This window comes from Paramormyrops kingsleyae, chromosome 2, assembly GCF_048594095.1.
Source record: "Paramormyrops kingsleyae isolate MSU_618 chromosome 2, PKINGS_0.4, whole genome shotgun sequence".
Lineage (NCBI taxonomy): Eukaryota > Metazoa > Chordata > Actinopteri > Osteoglossiformes > Mormyridae > Paramormyrops > Paramormyrops kingsleyae.
In genome coordinates, this window is record NC_132798.1 from 33457787 (window position 1) to 33477769 (window position 19983).

Consider the following 19983-nt stretch of genomic DNA (forward strand, 5'->3'; position numbering starts at 1 on the left):
CCCTGCGGTACCCCACTATGAACGCAGGCCCACTGTGACATCGAGCCTCTTATAACTACTCGCTGCTTCCTATCCGTTAACCAGTTATCAATCCAAGTCGCTACAGTTCCTAAAATACCTGTCGCTTTGAGTTTAAGTGAGAGCCTCTTGTGGGGAACAACATCAAAAGCCTTTTGGAAATCTAAATAGATGACATCATAGGCCTTCTTATCATCAACTTCCTGAGTAGCTTCCTCAAAAAACTCCAACAGATTTGTTAAACAGGATCTACCTCTCCTAAATCCATGCTGGCTATCCCTCAAAATGTTATTTGAGTCCAGGTAATCTACCATTTTCTCTTTGATTATAGCCTCCATAACTTTACCAGTTATACAAGTTAGACTGATTGGCCTATAGTTTGACAAATTACTTCTATCCCCTTTTTTGAAAATGGGCGTTATGTTGGCATGCTTCCAATCAGAAGGTACCACACCTTCAGATAAGGATTTTTGAAACAGTAATGTTAAGGGTCGGCAAATAATATCCCTCATCTCTTTTAACACTATAGGTAAGATGCCATCAGGGCCCTGTGATTTATTTATTTTGAGCTTAGCTAGGCTTTGCAAAACATCAGCTTCAGTTATATATATATATTAGTTATAGACGATGTTGAATTAGTAATAAGAACTGGTAAGTTACTAGTGTCCTCGACAGTGAATACCCGTGCAAAACTATCATTGAACTCATTTACTATGTCAATGTCGTTTTCAATTATAAGACCCTTACTATCCTGCAGATTAGTAATTTCAGCTTTTAGAGCTCTTTTAGAGTTAAAATACTGGAAGAAACTTTTAACAAGACATTACCGTATATTTTAACCTTAATACTGCAAATGAAGTACGAATTAGCATATAAAGGTTAAAATGAATAGTAATTTCTTGTAAAATCAGTGCAAATGCACATTAAAAAGTATGGGAGGCTGAAGGAACTAATGCACAATATGCATTAATGGACTACTTTGATAGGGAGAGTGAAAACGAGAAAAGAATGAAACATTTTGGTAAACATTTATTTTACAAATATATAAATAATCAATAAATACGTAAATCTTTCACATGGAATAAATAAATATAAGAAGTGATGCTCCTGTCCATCTGCATTCTCTTCACTTATATTAAAACAAGTACACGAAAGACATGATAAGTAAATTCTGTAACAAAAGGAACTATTGTTATGTACAGGTTGGCGGACCGCTATATTTGTACTCAAGAATGTTGCAGCTCGGGGCTCTAAGCAGTTGCACGTGAAATGTCGTTAGCACCTGTAATGTGGAACTCGTGAGCTGAAGTTTAATAAAATAAACACCCTGTTGGGTGACAAAGATAAATTCTGTCATCATCTTGTTAATAAAGGAACAAAATTCAACAAATTTCAGTTAAATTACAGACATTTCAAGCAAGATAGTGTGTCTTTTTCATTGCTGTAACAAAGTAGTTTGCTGTATATTATGTATCACTGGTTGGTACACCAAAGTCAAATTCTAATGGTAACCTATTAGTTAGCTTAGTTGATATCGTCACATGATAAGTAAACACAACAATAACGACTTACTGATTCCTCCAAAGCGGTAACGGAGTTCAATGCTCCAATTACCTGGAGTGTGTTCCATGAAGCAGGATTAAGCAAAAGTCTGACTTATTTCGACAAGTCTGGCTTATTTAAGTGGGAGTTCCGTTCCATCGACGTGTCTTAAATGAATCCCCGCTAAGCTACCATGGTAACTTAGGCGAGTGAACAAGTCTGCTCCGGACCAGGGTAACTGTCTCTCTTAGTTAAGTTTTGTTTCAAAGAACGTCCAATGTGTGGGAACAGATTCCCAAAAGATCGTTCCGTCGGACCAAATTCTGCGCTCTCACTACTCATGTCATGTAATAAATATAATAAACCCTATAAAAACCATGTCTCAGCATTCCAATTAATTCCAAAATAAGTAAAATAAGGGCCTACCCATACTGTATTACAAAGTCAAACATGAAATGCAATGACTGAAATTGAAAAAAAATCCGTTAAAATAATTTGAACGGGAAGATATATTTATATTTTGTTTAGTCACAGTCTACTTTGAAAGTTTATTAGTAGAAAGCAAAGACAAGGTATGGTTATTCGTACAAAACGTTTCATACGGATGCGATTGAAAGTATTTAAATAAAATAATGCAGATGTGCTCTTATTCTGAAGGCTTGTTCGACTTCCTGTTACAGTTTTTGGTTATCTTGGCGGCAACCGGATCTTGCTCTCTCGTTTTCTTCTTTTTGTTGTTAATAAAAAAGTGCTTCATCCCTTTCACGGACTAAGCATCTGCCTCCTGTCTTTTTCCTCTCGCCACATTGGTGACCCCGACATCTCCTCGTACGTGTTCGAGATTTCCCTCAGCATGACAGCTAACGCTGTGGCTTTAATAAAGCTGCCAGACTTCTGCCGTGAAAATGCCGCTGTGTGGTTCGCACAGGCTGAAGCCCAGTTCGCCGTCCGGGGCATCACGCAAGACGACACAAAATACTACTATGTTGTTGCTGCACTGGACAACGCCACAGCATCCCGGGTGGTGAGCTTTCTACAGGATCTCCCAGCGTACGTCAAGTATGAAGCTTTTAAATCACTGCTGCTAGCGACTTTCGAGTTGTCGGAGCCGGAGCGGGCACGTTGGCTTCTCGCCTTGCCCTCCTTGGGAGATCAGAAACCATCCGAGCTTATGGACCACATGCTGTCTTTGCTGGGCAGACATCAGGCAGACACCTGTTTTATTTTTCACGAGCTATTGATGCAGTGGATGCCGGCTCCCCTTCGCTCAGCCCTAGCAAGCTCCCCACTTACAGATTTCTGCGAGTTGGCGAGAGAAGCGGACAGAGTTTACATTGCCAGTCGGCAGTCCTGCGCCGTGCTGGACAGCGGAGGACCAGCTGATTTCACTTTTTCTGCCCCTGGTGTCGTTGCTGCAGCTCAGCGTGACTCTAAGTCCGGTCACTGTTTTTATCATGCCCGTTTTGGTGTGCGCGCTAAGAAATGCATCCCGCCCTGCTCCTTTAAGCCGCAGGGAAACGTCAGGACCGGCGCCCTGTAGCTGTGCTGGGTGCCAGACTTCAAAGCAGTCTGCTATTTATTGAAGACTCCGTTTCTGGCCAGCGTTTTCTGTGCGACATGGGCACTTTGGTGAGCGTCCTCCCCGCCTCACAGCTAGACAAGCAGTCAGGAGTGCGTGGTTTTCCCCTAGAGGCTGCTAACGGCACTTCATTTGAAACTTTTGCCGATCGGCCAGTAGACCTCTGTTTTCACGGACAGCGTTTCCGATGGGTTTTTGTTTTGACCTCTGTTTCCACTACATTGTTAGGGGCTGACTTTTTGTGTGCCAACAATTTGCTAGTGGATATTAAAAATTAGCGCCTGATAAATGCGGAGACTTTTTGCTCTTTCCCTTGCACACTCAGCGGGGCTGGCCCTTCCAACCTGTCTGCTTCGGCTGATGTTTTCCAGCACCTCCTGACAAAGTTCGCCACATTGGAACGTTTGGGGATTGTTCGGCGTTCTGACAGCCCCTGGTCTTCTCCTCTCCATATGGTGCCAAAGCCTGGGGGTGGCTGGCGCCCCTGTGGGGACTATAGACGCCTTAATGATGCGACTACCCCTGACTGGTACCCTGTTCCGCACATCCAAGATTTCTCTGCCCGTTTGGCAGGCACTCTCATTTTCTCTAAGGTGGACCTGGTTAGGGGATACCATCAGGTTCCAGTACACCCCCAGGACATCCCTAAAACCGCTGTTTTTACACCTTTTGGTCTGTTCGAGTTTCTTCAGATGCCTTTTGGGCTCAAGAATGCAGCTCAGACTTTCCAGTGTTTGATGGACAGTGTTGTGTGGGACATGCCTTTTCTGTTTGTTTATTTAGATGACATTTTAGTTGCCAGCACCAGTTTGGATGAGCATTTGATTCATCTTCGGGCATTGTTTGCACGTCTCAGTGCTCACGGGTTAATTGTGAATGTTACCAAGTGTCAGTTTGGTGTCCATTCTGTTGAATTTCTTGGTCACCGCATTGCCTCAGAGGGGACAGTGCCTCTCCCAGAGAAAATTACTTCTGTTCAGGATTTCCCACGGCCAGTCATGGTCAAATCCTTGCAAGAGTTTCTGGGAATGGTTAATTTTTTACCATCGTTTCATTCCTGGGGCTGCCCGCATTATGTGCCCTCTATACTCTGCACTGAAGGGTGCACTGAAGGCGGTGGTTCAGTGGACTCCGGAGCGGTGTCAGGCATTCCATAATGCTAAACGGGCTTTGGTAGATGCTACGTTGTTAGCTCACCCCTTGCCAGATGCTCCCATCGCCATCACTACGGATGCTTCCGATGTTGCTGTGGGTGCAGTACATGAGCAACTGACTAATGGGGAATGGCAGCCGCTGGCCTTTTTCAGTCGCCAGTTGTGCCCGAGTGAGCGCAAGTACAGTGCTTTGGACCGTGAGCTCCTTGGCCTGTATTTAGTTGTGCGCCATTTCCGCTTCCTGTTAGAAGGGCGCCCATTCACTGCTTTTGTGGATCACAAACCAGTGGTGGCCGCCATGAGTAAAATTTCGGACCCTTGGTTTGCACGTCAGCAGCGTCAGCTGGCGTTCATTTCTGAATTCACCACTGACATCCATCATGTTGCTGGCAAACACAATGTGGTGGCTGACTGCCTTTCACGTTCAGTGGTTGGTTCTGTCCACCTCGGTGTGGATTATGCACTAATGGCAGCGGACCAGGCAGCTGACAGTGAGATTCAGGGGTTGCGGTCTGCTGACACTGGTCTGCAGCTCCAGGATGTGTCCTTCGGTGATGCGTCACTACTTTGTGACGTCTCAACAGGAACTGCGTGGCCCGTTGTGCTGCATGGCTGGTGGCGTCGGGTGGAGCGAGGAGCGGTGTTGAGCAGAGTGGCTTAGTGCGAAATAGAGCAGAGGAGCGGGCGGAGCCATCAGCCTCGTGAGCGAGGAGCGGAAATTCTCACCACTCCACTCCGCTCACACCAGCATCTCCGCTGCCCACACGAAGAGTATTGTGACTGTGGGGACCTTCTACATGGAGGGGTTAGGCCTCCGTTCCCTGTTGGTGACAGGAGGGAGAATAAACTTTCACCTTGCAGATGGGGTGGCTTATTGAATTCCTCGGGCTCCTCTAAATCACTGTTGCAGAGCTAGTTGCTCAGCGGGTTGTCCAGAGGCTCGGGCTGAGGTAAGAGGCTGGATGCAGGAAAAAGCAAACAAGTGGAGATGCGGAGCACAAGAAGCTCCTGGGGTCATTCAGGCAAAGCTGGAGAAAAGCATGCCTCAAGGGCAGAGATTTTCACAAGTCACAAAATTAGAGTCCAAGTCAAGTCTTCAGTCTCTGACTACGAGTCCGAGTCAAGTCTCAAGTCTCTATGGTGGTTCCAATTTGACATTACTATTTATCAAAAAAGGAACTGCCTATTTTCCAATTAATGGATAAAATTGATTTGTCTCCCAGCTTGTGTGTGCACAAGTAAATAAATGATTATGCAAGTGACACTGCAACCTCCATGTTAAAAAGTTAAAGTAATGGCTGCAGGCCTGCTGCTCCTTCAGTCACGGGAGAGCGGTCAGTGATATTACTGTTCAGTCGAATTATTTGCTGGCGTTATGTCTTTAATATATTAAAAAATATTGAATGCATGGTGGAAATTCGAATAATTTAAGACATGACACTACAAGGCGTATGCGTGGCATAATGAAAAGGTGCATGCAAGAACATTTAAGGTTGTAAGAATATACAGCTTGAGTTGTAAGGGTATCTCAGAAACGTTTTAGGTACATACCTGCTAAATTATCAGATTTATGGCAGTCTATGCCAATCTGCGTCACTGTATGACAATACAATGTAGGCTATGTGTAATTTATGACACAGGTTAAGCAACGTCTATTTCAATGCGGTGCTATGTAATGTAAAATAACACTCTAAATAACACTCAGAATATCCCGCACTTTGTCAGACTAGGTACTCAGTTTGTACTAGTTGATACGTGCACAGCCTCACATCGGGATGTGTCTAACGCCTTTACGGTTTGGGGAGAGTTCTACACTCAATACTTCACATGTGTAGAAGTTTCAACAGAGCCTTAAAGTCTCTTATTGTTCTTACAAGTCTGAGTCAAAAGGTAACGAGTTGCAAGTCGAGTCTGAAGTCAATTCAAGAGGGACTCGAGTGCGACTCTAGTCCGAGTCACAAACTCGAGTCATCATCTCTGCTTGAGGGTTGGCATTTTGGGCGAAAAAGGGGGATTTATTGAAATAAAACTAAACAAACAGGGACAGGACCACGAGGGACCAAAACGAGAAGACTAACCATTAGAAAGACACTGGCTGGCAGGCAGAGCGACATTAATGACCGGTCTAGTGAGGACGAGATAAGTAGGTACTTAAATACATAGACTAGGGCAACGAGCATCAGGTGTGGCCCATTAGGGCCACGTGAGGGAGGAGACTGGACGGTCAGGTAGATGCGGCAGGCATGATGTGACAACATGTAGACTAAATCCTTCATCTGACCCATTGGCTTCAGAAAGTTGCTCCCTCACATTACCACAAAACGACGATTTTTCCTTCCTTGCTGAAGTACATCCTGATCAATGAGATATTTCCTAAGGCCTGAAAGCCTGAATGAAGCAAGTAGCCATTCACCTGGGTTTACAGGTATCAGATGCTATATTGTGAACCAGGTTGTTTCAGGGGGATATTACGTATGCTAGTCAATATGTCCTTGTCATACATTCATTCCAGTTTCTAGTTGCTCAGGTCCAATCAGGTTTTAGCTTCTGGCACTGGACTGTTTAATGAGGATGTTCTCAGTGATGGAAACGGATTACTGTACCTACAGGCAGGCTTCCAATCATGGTAGGATTTTGGCACAGAATATGTCACTATTAGTTTAATCTTCCCGTCGCACTCCTGATATTCCTGCAGCGATTTGCTGGAGAGACATGAGATGAGGATCTACACGGCATTCTTTGATCCTTAGCCTCCAATCTCCAATGCTTTTTATACGGTGCACAGGTTAGCTTCAGGAGCCTGATCCCCATACACAAGGAGATTGATTCAGCCCCAGTGAAATTTTCCCGTTTCTTCCAAGTTACCACACTATCAAGAAGATATTGCAGTTTTCATCACCACAGGGAGAGGATTCTGTGGCAGGTTGTGAGCTACAGCGGATTCTCCACTCATAGCTACAATGGCAATCAGTAAAGTGATTGTTTACACATCCCCATGACAAAGACATAATTTTTACTACAGTGGTGGAAAAAAACATTTTTAATGACCTACATTAAAGTTAAGTGGTTTGTTTTCGTGTATTTTCCTTATGCTTAGGATAGGTAAAATTTATTGCGGTTCCACGATTTCTTTCCCCTGAGAGGAAAATTCATGTCCAGGGGCAGGATACTTGGTGTTGTGCAGACCATGACTCTTAGCTGTAGGTCATTTTGAAATTGGGAAACTGGTAATTAGCATGAATTTCTTAGGAGGCTTTTGGGCCTGAAAGGCAGTCCAGTAGCCTGGCTGTCTTTTTATCCCCACAAGGTTGCAGGTTGCAAGTGTAAACGACCAATCCCACCCCCAATTAGACATGAGTCCACATTGCGGGGGCCTTCATGCTGATGCCAAAAGTGGTCTGGGAAGGAGAACTAAGCTGGACAGACTCTGGTGTTAAGCGACTCCCATCACAAGCTGCAGAATATCTCCGCAGAAGATGAATGAGTTTGAGATTTTAACAGTACAGTCACGTGACTTTGGTTTCTTTGCAGTATTATGAGTTTTTTGAGCATCTGTGGTGCCCTCACGCCAACAAACAAACAAACATCGCTATTGTTTTCCCAGAACATGTCCCCTGCAGATTAGAGAAGGTAGGTGTTAATGGAATCATCGCCGTCCACGTTTTTGAGTGCGTGCTGTGTGTAAGTGGGCAGACAAAGAGCAGACAGAGCTGGTGAATAAGCCTGGAATCATCATGCTTTATTGGAATAGCAAAAGAAAATAAATAGCTTGTTTATACATTAGGGTGCTCCCCCTCCACTTCAGTGTCTGCTGTCATTGTCTATGTCACTAAATTTACCTTGAATGCAGTTATATAGGTGTTACCCTTCGAGTTGCTCCATGTCCTCGCTATGGTCGCTTCTACCTCCTCCCTGGCTCAGAGTGCAGGAATGTCATCAGCCAGGAGGCACGACTCCAATGACAAAGCGTGGGGACCCAGGCAGCTGTTCTCGGGCCACTGTTTCTGTGTCAGTGATGTCATGCCCAGGCCTGGTACCGCTAACTCTTCTTCCTCACACAGGAGACAACGTGGTCTCCCCTTCATGAGCCAAACAGTGTGAAGTTGGAGATATTTGTAATAAAACAGGCCTTTTCACATGCTCTGCTAATGACGGGCTTTGGCAGCATCGTTCTATTTTGCGAATTTTAAAGTTGCCGGGGAAACGCTTGGCAGCCGCTGTCGTACCGAGTGCATTGATGTATATTACAGTCTGCATCTCGTGGGGAGAAAGCAGGAGACTATGGGGATCATTTTGAGACGTGGGCCTCCCAATGAAAGAGCAAATACTTTATAGCCACCGACACTAGTGAGGTGGACTGGACACCTGTGACTGCAACCAGAATTTTGTTTTTTAAACAATGTCTTCTGGAAACATGGTCATTGTGTTGTTTACACCAGGGAGCAGGGGTAGCCAACTCCAGACAGTATACAGAAGGTTTTCTATCCTACTTGATGAGTTACTCTCTGCCAGATCAGGTTTGGTCCATCAGAGACCAGGTAGGATGGAAAACCTGCTGGATAGCGGCAGTCCAGCATCAGGGTTGCCTATCCTTGCCAGGGATTGTCAGACTTTCATAAACCTGAACCTCGAACCTGAGTAAGGACTCCTTACCACAAATGCGTGATCACAGACGTAAGCAACAGCAAGGGACAGGGGTGGCGGGGGGGAGTTTAATACTTCATTCTCTTCTTGAAAGTTTTTACTCTGACTGGGGAGGGGTCCCCTTTCAGTATTGTCCCCATTTAAAACTAAACCAACTGAAAATACTAACATGTACTATCTTCTGTGCTTTCTGCCAGTATTTCCCAATCTGGTCCTCAGGGACCCACAGTCGATCCATGTTTTTGCTCTCTCCGAGCTCCCTACCAGACAGTCCACATTTTTGCTCCAGGAGCCGGGAGGGAGCAAAATGTGGACTGTCTGTGGGTCCTCGTGGACCGGATTGGGAAACACTGATCTCTGCATAGTGGAGTCATCAGGAAAGCATTGTGATGCACCATGGCAATGCTGAGGGATATCGATCAAGTAAACAAAAAGATGTTGCACTTTGCTCCAACACGGTTTTACCGGAAGTCTGCACATAACACAGATGCTTTTCAGCATGTTACCTTCCTCAGGGTGCCTGTTGTGTGCAGACTGTATTGTCTGCAGACTGTGTTGTGTGCAGACTTCCAGTAAAACCATGTTGGAGCAAAGTGTGACTTCTTTTTGTTTACTTGATCGATTCCTCTATTGTGGTCCAGCACTCTGACAACTACAGAACTAGGAGTGAAGCCCGTTCTTCTGTGCCAGATTAATGCTGAGGGAAATGACATGCACCAGACTTTGTAACCAATGGTATTTTAAAACAGATTGTGTAATATTTGTATGTACTAAGACTTTTAAGACAGAATCAGAATGTACAACAGGGAAAATGCAGGTAAATAAATAAGCTGTAAGAGTGAAAAAAACTGAGTGTGTCTTTCTTTATTCCAAATTTAGTTTAATTAAAAGTTTTTGCAGTGCTTCTGTAATTGTTTATGTACAAACTCCCTTCTCTTCCCCCACAGCTTCTAGCTGAAGTACTGTTTTTAATTAAATAACCTTCTTCTTCAACAGCAAGGATCATAACTATGATCTCCATGGCAACCTAATAATGCGGAAAGAAATTACAAACAAAGGCTGTTTAGGGAGACAAGGCAACTCCTAGGATTTCTGTATTGACTCAATTTGTTTGAAACTCAAGGAAAATTATTATTCTCCAGTGCTGCGTGATCGAACGCAATTGTCTGACATGCAAACTTTACTGAAGTTTTGAAGTTTGGAAAAATATGTACTTTGATCTCAGCTATAGAAACGTACCCCGATGACCGATACGAAAGCCTCTATGCAACCTAAGTAGGAGCCTCTGATGAGGCTCATACTGATTATGTGGCTAGACGGAGCCTTTGCGATCTGAGAGTTACATTACCTCTCCTTTTCTCCCCCATCTATCCATCTTCCAGCTATTTATTCAGTACAGGGTCAGGGGGGGGCTTTGAGCCTATCCCAGAATGCAGCTCCACAATGAAGCATGAAGCACATCCCAAACAAACACACACACCATCTACTGGTATAAATGTTCACATTCATGGCAATTAGTGTAACTGCTTTACTGTGGGAGAAAGGCAGAGAACCCAGGCAAAAGCCCACACACCATGGGGGGAACATGCAACCCCCACCTCTGAGGTGTGAGGCAGCTGCTCCACCTACTGAGCCATCCTCCCGCCCCCCCTTTCCTGGCTGCGCTAAAAATAATTACATATGCTATCTATTAATTTCTAAACATTGAAAACATTCTGATAATTTAAAAACTCACGTCTTGTGTAGCCTGACACTTTATTTACTTCAGCAGACACTTTTATCCAAAGCAATGCATATATATATATACAGTATATGTGTGTGTTGCTGGTTGTATATATATTGTTTGTTTTAAAGAAAGAAAGCAGGGTCAACCAGTCATGGAAGCAACTGGGGGCTCAGAGCCTTGCTGGGGGCCCCAATGGTGACATCACTCTACAGACCTTTGGATTTGAACCAGTGACATTCCGATTGCTAGCACAGGTTCCAAACCCGCTGAGTCACACACTGTAAGAACTAGTCTCACTGAGCAGTGATTGTACCTCTATAGCCCTGTTGCTAGTGGGCATGTCCAGAAGCTCTGTTTTTCTTGCAGAAGGGGGTATTTTGGGTGAAAACAAAATGTGGCTCAAGTGCCAAAATTTCTGGTTCCAACTCAGCTTCTTCCCAGCTGAAAATAGTGCATTTAAAACTGCCTTCTTCAGCTGTGTGCATATAGAAACACAAACCTAGCGGTCACGACATGGATGGTATTCTGCTCTTCATAGGTAAGAGCGCATAAATGTTGGGAGTAATATGACACACGTTATGTATATGACAGACCAAAATATACATTCATATTTGTAATGTTTAATAATAATCTGTGCTGTTACGCATGTCTGAATTGCCCTAGTTTATGATTAACAGTGTTACAAAATATTAAGGTGTACTATTCATGTGCAACGTCATCAAGCTATCTGTATGGAAAGTACATAAAACGGCCATCAGAATCCATTAAAACGATTCCTTACAAAAATCAAATCTATTAAAATGCCTGAAATCCCTGGAGGCAGGGAGCAGAAGCCAGAAGCATAAAAATATTTGTGAATTGATATAATCATTATTGTTGCAATTTGAGTAAGTGTTTGAGGGTCTCCGGCCACTAATTATGGAATGGTTTACAGAATAACATAGAAATTTTCATTCAGAAGGTCATACCCAGTTTTTTACAACATATTTCTGTAGCCTTCAGTAAGTGTGGTTAGCTGAATGCGTTTATGTTGTATATGTTCTCATTTGAAGAAGTTTCTAATTGCAATCGGAAGTACAGCAGTAATGATAAATTACATAAAGATGAATGTGAATTCATAACCTGCCAAATATTTAATAGAGACTCATTGCAAAATATATGGTTTTAATGTGTCACCCCCTTTTTTCCAGCGGAAGATAGATGGTCTGTGATGAAAGAGGAGAACAATGAAATGTGACTTCACACCACCCAGCTATCTTAGTCTATTCCGACACATTGTTTTATGTCATAAACATCTGTTCATCTTATTTTCAACTTCTTATGCTGTGTGAGCCTATTTTGCAGTGGTCATGATGGCACATGGAATACCAGATCACCAGGAATACACTCACGCTAAGGTAATTTCACTTTTTGATGCTCACCAGTCCACCAAAATGAAATGCCTTTTTACTGTGAGAGGACGCCGGACCATTGGTCAACCGCTGATACTGTCATTACACAATCTGTATCAGGATTGGCCATCTGCAGGACCCTCAACCTCTCCATAGCCAGCCCAACAAAACACTCTCTATGTTTACAGGCTCTAGGTGATGGATTTCTGTGAGGATACTCTTGAGGTTGGAGTGAATTTTCAAGCTACTCTAAGACTGAAAGTCACTGACTTGCCAGCGAATCATAGATTCCTTCCTGAGATTAAAGCTGATGCTTATATTAGGAGCAGAATTAATGAAAAGTGCAGACCAGCTTTGTCCCCCATCTCCAAAGGTCAAGCTTTGGTTTGGTTTAGGTGGCTAACATTCAGCAAAGCTTTCATACTTGTTTTACGAAGTAGTCTTTCAAAGTAAAGGTGATTTTTAAGTGCCTTCCTGAGATACTAAATCAACATGGAACTATGCAAAACAATCAGGAATAACCTAAAGAGATGATATGCTGGTAACCACAATCTGCAGTTCCCTGAAAGATCCCTAGGAGGTGCTCGTGTGCTGGCCAGCTAATCCTGCTTCAACTAGGAGTGCCAAAAATAGATGATGTGACACTATAGAACAAATCTTGGGTTGGCTGGATGAACATTGATCCAAAATCATATTGGGGTGCCCATGGATGAAAACTTTTGCCCCACTATGGCAGACAAACAGGAGAACATAAACTGGGCTTTATGATTCAACCACCACTTGACCTTTGACCTAAGCTCTCCTTGCTGGAAATCAAAGTTAATGCTTAGAGACCTTCTCAGCTTTTCACAGCCAATTTTTTAGATTACTTCCCAGGCCAGGATTATGGCTCTCCTGAAAAATCAAAGGCATTAACACTAAGAGTATTTTTTATTTTACAGTACTGTGTGGATTTAATGACAAAAATAAATTTGTTACTGATTAAAGTACAGGTGTTCTGTGCAATCCAAACATACAGGTCTACTGTTAAAAACCCATATGAAACCAATTCAATACTAGTATTGTGTCTGGAAATTCTGCCTGTACTAGTGAATAAAATAAGGTCACAGAAGCTTGAGAAAGTGTGATGCAAGACAAGAGTTTGTTGGAACCTTTTGGTGACAAAGCGGTCATTTCACTTGGCAGAAAAACTCACTCTCCAGTTGCCATAACACAGATTTACTTCTGAGCTGTTTAGAAAGTTGAGAAGGCAGTTGAAATCAGTCGGCAAAGTTTGCTGGTTTTAAAAGAACTTTCCCCCAAGGATTCTGCGACTTGCCAGGACATCCATACATCCATCTTGCATAAACGCTTATTCAGTAAAGGGTCTCGGTGCTTGCCAGAATGTAATTAAGAAAAGTCAGGGCTGCCAGTTTTGCAAATGGTTTTGACATACAGAAAACAGTTCCATAAAAATAACAAAAGAATAAGCGTCTGTACTCATAACTGAGTTAGTTTATTTTGCATGTTCGCTCTACTGAAATACTCTTGCTTTTTTCTTTCCAGAAAATCAATTATGTATAGAAATGTCTTCCGTGATCCCCCTTTTGGCTTGTTGTATATCCCAAAGGAGAGCATTTCAACTATCGACTGGACATAATTGTGTACATGACATATTTGGCCCGACAGAGCAGATTAAAACAAAAAGATGAATAATGCATAAATGCGATAAGTAATAATGCTTTCCGCTATACAGTTACATTGCTAATTTTCTCTCATTTTCATTACCAAAACTAAAGGAAGTCAGTTTCATGCACGAATGGAATTCTTGCATACATAATCAGATTTTGAAAATGAATTATACTGTACTTAATTAATGTTATTGCAAAAGGGATCAAGGTTTTTTATCTAATAAGCCAACACCAAGTAAAAGATACATTCATTCTTGTTCATTAAAAATGTAATCCAATCCATTTCCTGACAATCTGGATTTTTTGATACATACATTTTAAATTTTATACCACAATAAAGCAGAATCACTCATTCTGAGACGTAGCACCTCTGTCAAGGAGGATGTAGTGATGGGGATACAAATTTGGACTTGTATCCTGAATGTTGTTGGTTCGAGTTCCCAGGACGGGGTCTGTTGTACTGTATTAGCTATAAACACGATCCCTAATGTGCCTCCTGTATGTGGATGCTGCTCTCAGGGAGACAAACATCTTACTAAACAATAAAATATTAAACAGTGGAGGGGATATAATGCCCAGTACCTTTTGAAATATTTGGTACGAGGTGCTCCAAACCCTCATTAAGCCAAACAGAAGGTAAATGAGTACATTTTCGGGCAGAATTTCTCATCTTCAGCCTCAGCCAGCAATGTTTCTGAGTGAGTACTTGATTGGTTGTACCTGACAACCTGCACCAAAAATGTACTCTTTTAGTAATCTTTTAAAATCTTTTCCGGTAATAATGCTCGGCTGTGCAGTCTTATCAAAAGGTAAATAAAAAAATCAAAAGATGTTCATTCAGTTATCATTAAAAACAATTTTGTTGTTTTATGTCAATATGAGTGCATCATTATGAACCAAAAAGCCTGTCAGTAGCACTTTCTCTTTAATCATCTTCGGAAGCTAAAGCTACTTAGCGTACTGACATAGCTCTGATTTGTCTGTGCCTAAAAATACCTTTAATGTGTTTTAAAATTAAAAGATGTTTGGGCAAAATGGAACACAGTGATACTCTTAAACTTCAATTTAAAACAGAATCACCAGAAGAGCTGATCTGCAGAAAACCTCTTTGCTGCATTTTCAGAAAAGAAAATTGAGTACTGGGAACAACAACTGAAAATATACACTGAAAGCAATGAATGTCTGATGCCGCATGGCTGTTTGGCGAGACAACATTGACTAAAAGCAGGCACACATTCTCCCTACGTCCACCTTGCACGTGCAACCATTTGATGTTGTATGTGAGGTATCTATATAAACATCTCTTTATCCATCTTCCATAAAAGATAATCCAGTGAAGGGTCGGCCCGGGGCCTATCCCAAGAAATACACACACACGCAACCGCACACTCCGGCCAATTTGCCGTAACACGTTTCAGGACTGTGGGAGGAAACCTGAGTGTCAGCAGGAAACCCGCACAACACGAGGAGAACATGCAAAGCACACATAGACCAATCAGGGCCACCACTCTGGAGATCTGAGGCTGCAGTGCTGCCCACTCAGGCGCCGTGCTGCCTCTGCTCATAAAAATAAAGATTAATAATGACCCACAGCATTTTCATCTGCTATCACTCTTTTGTTATCACCATGATTGGAGAAGGTTCACATTCTGGGCCTACCTGGTTTCGGTAGGACCATCTGGACCGCACTGAGGATGCCAGTATTCGAGGCACAAATCACATAATGTTTTCTTAACCTTCTCTGAAAATGGGAGCCTCTTTCTGAAATTTATTGCAGCGACATCCAGGAAATTACACTTAAAGTAGCAGTAGTGAATAAGGACATGTGACCTCAGGGCTGTTCATTTAAGTCCCAGGCAGGCTACTGTAATAGTACGTAATATAAACTGTTGAGTCCTACTGAGGCTCTGTATTTTTTAATTTTTATGTCATCTTTTTGCTCATGTGACTGTCTTCTAGTTTTCTTATGATCGAGTGGTTTGCGTGGAATATCGTGTGTGCTTGTAATTGCATACCATCCTGGTCGTACCCAGCCTGCTTCTCAGCAAAGGCCCCAGACTTGCTGCAAGCCTGCTTTTATTCACTGGAAAAATTATGGATTAATGGGTCACAAGTTGCTTTGGGTCAAAGCAGCCAAATCATAGAAATTCTATGAATGCTGCTGTTAAAACTGAAATTGAATAGTCTCTTTTCAAAGGAGGTAGAGCCTTACTTTGGCTTTCAATAAAGGGATATTTCAAAGAACAGCTCTGTCATCTGCACAGGTCAAAGACCGAAGAGCCCCCCCTTATATGAATGTTACCATGTGTAGCTGGTGCAGAAGGCTGTCTGTGAATTAGCTACCTTATCAACAAGCGATAAAGAAATCCAATCGACTGCAATAGCTCCCATTTTGTGCATATAATGCACTAGGCGTGTGAAACTCAGCTTATGGGAAATCAGACTGCATTTTCTATTCACCTCATTTATTCCCAAGTTTCCACGGTGTGCCCTGTTTCCCCCCCGCAATTTAAAGACTCTAAATTGCCCATAGTGTGTGATGGATTGGTATTCTGCTTATCATGTGTGCTGAGATTCTTGGGATAGGCTGGATGGAATGGATGGATGTGTGTGGTTTAGCCCCTAGAATTTACACAATTAAGCAAGAGGACAAAATTAACCATACTACTAATATACAGGGTAGGACCACAGTCCACAGCTCAAATTTCACCTTTACACAGATTAAAAAAAATTCCTTCCCTGATTAGTAGACTCCTCACACAGGTTGTTAATTAATGTGACGGTTGTGTCCCTTATGATTTCTCTAAGAATCTCCTGCATTTGAAGGCTTTCCTTTCTCCCTTTTCCTTTTTAAAGTATTGTGCCAGTGATATTTACTTATGGTAATTTACCAAGAAGGTCAATTAGTCAATTATTCAGACCAGAGAAAGTCAATTGCTTATGCACACGTAACCCGCCCGTGGGCCAGTCATCCAGAAAATTCTATTTATACGGTTTGCATGTATTAACTTTGAGTATAGACAACATGATAATGTATCAATTGTGTTTTTAATACAAATTCAGGGTTCATTCCCATTAAGGTGCAACCATTTTTGAATAATTACCCAGCACAGATAATTGTGTCACGCGGAGCATGTTCAAATATTAAAAAAACAAAACAAACAAAACAAACAGTCACAGGCCCCAAAAACTATTTGTCCTTCGTGTCAGAATAATTGAACGTAATTGCAGCATGTGTTAACAGTTGTGCTCTAGTTGGTTAACATTGATTTCAGTCCCAACGTGGAATGAACGACTGATTATCAGCATATAATCATGAGAATCAGTCGATTTTCTGTTGGTTACCAAAATGGAAGTGTTTCAAAAAAACACAAGAGTTTTAATTTTAGTAGCGAGCATTAATAGTAGGCCGAATGCTACAGCGTTAGGTTGAAATGGAATTTTTCCAATGAAATCTGTAGTTTGTTCATTTATTAAAGGGCAGATGGCACTACTCAAGCAGGAAGTAATTGACATAATGACACTGCCGGGCCAGCATTCGTCTGCGTGTGACATCGGCCCACATCACAGCGATGCCCCTATTCAGGCAAAAAGACCCTTTCAGATCCGTCTAAGGACCTCGCTTCTTGTTGAGTCGGTCAAGTTGCTGCTGGGAAACAGAGGATCAGAAACGTTGTTTATAGCAAGGGAATTCAACTGTGTGATTTTTGCTCCAGTGGCAGAATATATGTTGTGTTTTAGGGTTCAAATAAGGAGCCCATTTTACTAAAAAGGTCAGCTACCGGAAGTGACCTCAGTATTAATCCTTGCTTCCATGCATATTAATTAAAGGACAACGTATCAGACAATCAGTATGTTCCCTCCCTGCAAATCAACAGGCAAAGAACTCATGAATTCAATCAACACATGCATGGTTTATGGCCTCAGAGCATGTCTGTTGCTTTATTTGACAGTATCCCACAAAACATGTAAAATATAGTTGGGAACATAGTTCCAGGAATGGTTCAAGGCACTAAGAAGATGGAGCCATGACCGTTTTCAACTCATTCAGGTAATACATTGAGTTAATCTTCACTTCCACATTTACAACAAAATTCTTGTGCACCTGAATTCTGGGAATTTGGTTTTGAATGCCATTCATGTAATCCATCTCCTTAATTAAAAAAAAAACCCAAATCAAACTTTAAATTGCTGTTCCAGCTATAGTCACATTTTCTCTCCCCTAGCTTATGAACGCATTTATAAAACAGACACATCCAACATCCTGAGTTTAAGACAAAACGAAATCATTTTGAGGGAAAGAGGAGAAACAGGGGAGTAAGGAAACAAATACAACTGCAAATTCTAATAATGACAACTTTTGTTTGCTTCGTGGACGCGAAACATTTCAGTGATCATGAGCATGTCAGAATACAGTAAAATTCTGATTGGATTATCGTTAATAAATTCCTTATGTAAACCCTGCTAAATGCATTTGTGTTTAGAATGCTTTTCTTCAATATCTTAACACTGGATTTTTTTTTTTTAAAGCAAAATAAAAATTAACCAGCACTTTGCAAATAATTGGTCAAACCAGGCGGGAGGGGGTGGGAATGACCGCATCTGGTGGTTTGGATGCTTATCGCCCGTCCCCTAATCGCAAGTAAACGAGCGTTCACACCCATAAAACTGGTTGGACGTCAAAAGTAACTCGTCTCCGTGATGACAGAACCGAAGGCTGCAGAGCACGGAATAAATGCCGGCGCACGACCTAGTCTGAGCTCATCGGAGGCCACGCTGTTTCATATTTATACGGCAGCAGCCAGCAGCGTGCAGCCACGCTTCCGATGTGACAGACGGAGTGCGGCGCTCCGTGGTACCTCAGCCCTGCAGACGGATCGCGATCACAGGAGATTATACACGGGAGACCGCTGAACTTTTCAGCCCGCTGTAAAAAGAGTTGCCTGCAAGTGAAGGTAAGCTCTACTCCCCGTTTTTTTTTCTAACGTAAAACTAGCCGCACTTTAATATCTCACTGACTGAGAAATGACTTTGAATTCACTGCTTTAGATTATGTAATCGTTTAAGATATTGCTGAGAAATTTGGGATTATCCTATTGTGTCATTTTATGAAAACTCGCACATTCCTCCTGTTGATTTCTAAGCAAAGTACAGACGCATTTACTGAATATCATTGCTAAGTGTGCTTTTTCGTGCGCTTAATTTGTCATTATATTCAATTTACATCTGAATTTTCCATCGATAGAAATTATGGGGAACAATAGCTTCCCTCCCCCAATAATCATGTGTGAACTTGTTGCCACATCATGAGATGTGCTGTAGGCTATACTCCGCAATGTCTTCACAGATAAAGGGATAAAGTCAGATCGCTGTATGATTAAAAATAGACTCGATGTTAATTGTTTTAGGCGTTTTGTGAATGAAAGCGCAGGTGCTTCTTGCCGCCGTTCAGAAACTCTTTTGCAATATAACGCAACAGAAGGCAGTAAGTTGCTGAAAGAGTGGAGTTACAGGATTTTCTTATCATTCCCGATACACTTGCCATGCAAATCGCGAAATGACTGTATGTCCGTTTTTCCATGAAACAATTGCCGTGCCACTTTCCCCCCGATTATTACTGCGCTAGAAATTAAAGAAAAAAATTACAGGTGGAAGTAACATCAGCCCACTAGATGTGGGTATGTGTGATTGCGTTGATTTAGATACAATTGAGGGTTTGATATGAATAAACTAAGGTTGAATTTACATGCAGATTAGACGGATGCATTTTGCGCTTGTTTATTAATGTTAAGAAATATATTCTAAAATCAGTTAATTTTATAACTTGATGAAAGAGATCATTTCCATCTGAAAATTGGTGAAGGCAATCAGTTATCTACCTTTCATTTTATTTTTAATGTAATGAAATGGAGATTTTGAGATATTACATATTAACCGAAGAGTCTGAATTGCACTGAGGACGAACAATTGTTTTAAATGTCAGGAAAAAAAGTTAAATGAAAGGCAGGGAGGGGGGTGTTTCTAGAACTGCTAATATATTCGCATGCGGCAGATGGAGGGAAATTGTGTGGTATATTTTGCAAGTTTTTAAAGGAGCATGTTTAAAATAAGTACAAACACCATACCCGCTTACTGTAATAAGTCGTGAAAAATAACCCAGCAATCGCTTGTGTTGCTGTCCATAGTGCTGAAAATATCCGTCAGTATACGGGGATATCTGCGTTGTGGGCAATGTTATATTCTAATAATATTTTACGTT

General features: G+C 42.0%; 1 protein-coding gene across 4 annotated transcripts in view; it reads left to right on the forward strand.

Moving 5' to 3' along the window:
- The window catches only part of nos1 (nitric oxide synthase 1 (neuronal)), a 68184-nt gene that overhangs the window by 21191 nt on the left and 27010 nt on the right, over positions 1-19983 (forward strand). For 3 of the 4 annotated variants that reach the window (XM_023828975.2, XM_023828973.2, XM_072708999.1), the window contains exon 1: positions 18408-18679. The exons of the other annotated variant lie outside the window; for it this stretch is intronic. The gene's annotated coding sequence lies outside the window, so the exon portion shown is untranslated. Of the gene's footprint in view, positions 1-18407; positions 18680-19983 lie in introns of those variants that run through there. 4 annotated transcript variants of the gene reach the window in all.